A 4,864-nucleotide genomic window follows, 5' to 3' on the forward strand; every position below is an offset into this window, starting at 1 on the left:
ACAAATTATTAAAAGGTTTTCATGAATCTTAAGTACAATAATAAATAATTTTTCAAACAAACAAAACATTATCAAACTATTGAAAGATTTTCATAAAACTTTAAAAATAAATAAATAAATAAAATGATTTCTGAAAATTAATTCATGAAATTTTATAAAACTATTCTAAGATTTTCATAGGTTAAAAAATTTATTCTTGAGAATAAAATTCATAAAATCCTATCAAATTATTGAAAATTTTTTATGAGTTTTAAAATGATTTTTGAGAATAAAATTCATAAAACCTTACTAAACTATCAAAATATTTTTATGAGTTGTAAAAATGATATTTGAAAATAAAATCTTACCAAACTATTAAAACATTTTATTAGTTTGAAAAAAAATTATAGAAAATAAAATATGATGATGGAGCATTTTCAAGAGTGATAATAGTCTCCTTGAATATTTTTAAGATAAGAAAATATTTTTAAATTGTTGTCAAATTATTGGAATAATTTAATAACAATTTTTTATATATAAATTATTTAAGGTTTTTTTAAAAGGATGTTCTTAAGGCTATGGATAACATAAAATCAATTTGTACTATCCTTTGGATAGGTGTTGTAGGGGTGCTAATATTTTTCCTACATATAACCATGCTTTTGGGATTAATTTGATTTCGTAGGCTAAGATTTACCCTTTTAAGGAACCTTTTTAAAAGAGAAAAAATTTAGTTATGTGACCAATCATATTTAGTAAAAAATATTTGTGATGACTTCATATTTGTATCTAGCGACCAAGTTTCAGGTGTGCACTTTATTACAACAAGTTAAGTTATTAAGTGCCTCTATATTGTTATTCATGTTTAAATCTTATTGTTGCTTTTTAGCTTGTAAGTGCATAGGTTGTATCCATATAATGAACGATGAAGTAAAGTATTGTTCCCTTGAGAATTATGTACAAGGTGTAAAACCAACTACCAAAGGAGTTTTTCCTAGCTTTATATTTAAAAGATCGAATAGTGGAAGATTGATTGAAAGTGAAAATAAAGGTGCTAAAAATGTCAAAGCCGAATGCTAAGTTAGCCAAGTAATCACTTGGTAGCAATGGAATTTGGCCAAATATACAAAAAAAGAAAAAAGCAAGATTGAAATGTAACTGGGATTGGAAAGTGAAAGAACAAACTACTTTATAAAAGAAATAAATATTGACTGAATGTAAAAGAGAATATTATCAAGAAAAAAATAAAAAATATAATGGCTTTTAAAGTAAATAAAAGTGCTTGTGGAAGAAAGAGTGCGGGTGCAAAATAAAGAAAAGAAAGCTTGGAAATGAAAGCAGAAACTGGACTTATATTTAAAACTTGAACTTGAAAAAATAAAAATTTAGGCTAGTCTATCGCCCTAGTTGAAAATAAAAGAAAATACAAAGAAACTTTTAAAACCAAAAACTAAAGACAAAATCAAGTAAAAACTAGAGCAATGGATAATTTACAAGTGAAATGGCCTAACCTATTTATAATACAAGGGGTGGCCTAAGGGATCAATTTGGACAATTCCACTTTAGCTTAAACACATTTGAGATTTAAATGTGATATTGAATTTTGAAAGAAGTTTGGCCAAATGTAGGAAGCTCTTGAAGGATGTGGAGCTTGTGTTGGCTAAATGAGACTCTTTCATTGATCTATTCGTGCCTCTATACTTAGGTGTCTTACCAAGTTAACATCCTTTTGAAATTCCAACAGGATATTCAGCTAAGTTGATTTTAAAGACCATATCTTCTTGATTTGTTTCATTGGAATAGAAACTTTTTAAAATTTAAAGAGTCCTTTGTGCATAATAACTTTCGCTTTGGTGAAATATAAAATGATCATCCATTGGGCTTTTGGTTCGATTACATGTTGGGCTACATAATGCAAACCTTGCATGGGTTTTAGCTTCTCTTAGATGCATGGCTAAATTGGACTTGTGTATAGTGATAGATCTTCATGTTTGATTTTGGGGGGCTAACTAAAAGTCTAATATTATATATAATATTTTATTTGAGTTATGTTATTTAACTAACATAAGATATATATACAAGTAATATACTAATAAAAAAAATCACAAGTTTATAAGATCATAAATTTTATCAATTTATAAACAATAGTATAAGAAAACAAAATACAACAAATAAATAATCGTATCTAAAATTGTGAGTGACGTTCTTGTAAAGAACAAAGTTTTCAAGAATTGAATCTGAACTAAATGTTTCAGCAATCTCTTTTTCAATGTTGATAGCCAAGTTATTTGCAAGAAACTCATTTTCCATTTATTTCATAATCTTGTTTTGATAATTATCATAGCTAAAAATGCACACTCACTGGTTGTTGTAGACACTGGAAGAGTTAAAATAAGTTTGATGAATCTATCTATGAGATAATATACTTTTGATTTTCTTGCTTTTATCAAAACAAGGTACGATTGTGATAAAAAAGACAAACTTTGCAATTTAAAATCATTGCGCATATCACACTCAAAATGCTTTAATTGAAATTCGAAATTCTTTAACTGAAATTCCAAATTCAATCTCTCTTGCTCAATAAAATCCAGAGGATAATACTTTTCTACAAGAGTGCAAATATCATCAATATTGAAAGACTTGTACCTTTTTTTTATCTAAAGCAGAGCTAAGTGTCAAAAGATCAATTGCATGTACACTAAACCTATTGTTTAGCTCTTGTAATTGAAAATCGATGACTTCATTAAATACATCAAAATTATAATGGTGCTCCATAGTGATTTAACTTTGTTATTTTTGACATCGACTTTCAAAATATTGAGCATTCAAATCAGGAACACTCAAATCATGCTTATCATAAAATAATATCACATTCTCAAGCATTCCAAGCATCTTCTCTCAATTTTTGAATCAACATCTTTGTACTTGAAACCAAATACATAGCATTCAAGACATCATGAGTTTTTGCTGCAAAGCTTAGCATAATACATTAGTAATGCCTATGATCTCTTTCATCAAATGCAAAATGAAAATGAATTCAAATGATTGAATCAACTTCAATGTAGCAATAGTATCCCCTCATTGAGAATAAGTGGATCTTTCTTTTTTAATATTTTTAATTACTAAATAAGTTGTATGAAACATTGTTATAAGATTGCATATAGAGTAAAAATGAGAACCCCAATGAGTATCACCAGCTCATTTTAAAGTCCTATTTGATTAGCACTTTTTCTAGTCTCAAGCTCATCAACAACATGCACGTAATTTTAATTGCTTGAGCAGCTTGTAATTCCTTGTGATGTTTGCACAAGGCATCAGCAGAATTGATAATGAATGTCAAATTATTGAAAAACTTATGAATAGAGTGTAACTCTCTAGATGTAGTAACAGAACCAATTGTAATCGATGAGCTAAGCAATATACATAATAAGCAAAAAGACAATCAATAAAGAATAATGCTTGCAATCCTTTTCATTCCCCATGCATATTACTAGCCCCATCATATCTTTGATTATGAATGTTTTGAACATCAAGACTATAATGAAAGAGAATAATAAATATTTTATTTTTAAGAGTTAATGGAAATGTATCTTTAACATGGGCAAGGATTAAAGAAAAGCTCCCTAATAAAACCATCTTTGTCAACAAATCTCAAAACAAAAACCAATTTTTCTCTTTAGGATTCATCATGAGCCTCATCAATAATAATGCAAAATTTCAAATCTCCAATATCTTCATGAATCTTGTTTCGCACTTTATTAGTAAGAACATTCAAAATCTCTTTTTGAATCAAATTAGAAATATACTTGGCTAATTTAGAAACATTTCTCAATCCAACTTTCTTAATATTATCATTATAAGAAGCCAAAAGTTCAATCAACTTAAGAAAATTTCTTCAATTTTTTTAATCAGGTGTTTCATCATTATCTCTAAAAGCACAAACTTGAAATGCAAGCCATCGAACAACATTTATAGAAGTTTTGACTCATAACTTGTTACCCAAAATTTGTTGTAAACTTTGTGCATGCATTACTTTATCAATGTGCTACAGACACCCAGTTTTGTCTGGATTATTGAAAATGGGCCTCTTTTTCAATTAAGTGGATATTAGGTCCAAAATCCATGTTAGTTGGGCTTAAAGCCTAAATTTTACTTTTGACCCAAAATCCATATAAAGGCTAAAGCTTTTAATAATAATAATAACAACAACAACAACAATAATAATAACAAAATTTAATTAATTAATTACAAAAAAGAGCCTTTGATTATAGGTGTCGTGACTATGGGTGTCATGCCACAAACCTTCGTCGCCTACAGCCTTTCACCGTAGAAGCATCATGTGGCACACCTTTTTTGGCCATGGTAGGTAGGGCTAAGTCTTTAAAAAACCCGGTTTAAGCTAAAATGGAAAAAAAAATAGAAATCACATTAGGCACCACCTCTCTAGTAGTGTGGAGGTCGTTGACAACACCTTGAACCCCCCGAAAAAAATTTCCAAACCTGTCAAAAAAAGACACAACAAAAGAAAAGCCAAAACAACAAACCATACATCCCCTAGAAAGGGGATCCACTACCAGAAACAACTCATAAAAAAAAAGAGAACCAAAAAACCTAAAACAATAATAAAAAAAGTTTCCAACCAAAACTTTGAAAATGGATCTAAGATTTTGGATAGAGCTTTTCAAAAACAAGGCTCAAGATGGTGTAAAGGAGGCTGAAAATAATCCATTGGTTGTTTTTGGAGTTTTTCAACCACCGACACGATAATGGTGAAGGCGAAATATGGTGGCGACTAATAATTTTTTAGACTTCGACTTACCGGCAAGAAGGCTTTGTGTTTTTTAAAATTTTTTTGGAGATTTTTTTTTTCTAAAGAGGGGATGAA

General features: G+C 28.8%; 2 pseudogenes; both read right to left on the reverse strand.

The window, feature by feature from the left end:
* Positions 1 to 2,337: 2,337 nt before the first annotated feature.
* On the reverse strand, positions 2,338 to 3,235 carry LOC149520106 (uncharacterized; annotated as a pseudogene).
* Positions 3,236 to 3,315: 80 nt separating this feature from the next.
* Positions 3,316 to 4,340, reverse strand: LOC149520107 (uncharacterized; annotated as a pseudogene).
* Positions 4,341 to 4,864: the final 524 nt, after the last annotated feature.

The sequence above is a fragment of the Durio zibethinus genome, chromosome 2, assembly GCF_047325235.1.
Source record: "Durio zibethinus cultivar Kanyao isolate XHJ-2024 chromosome 2, ASM4732523v1, whole genome shotgun sequence".
NCBI classification, from domain to species: Eukaryota; Viridiplantae; Streptophyta; class Magnoliopsida; order Malvales; family Malvaceae; genus Durio; species Durio zibethinus.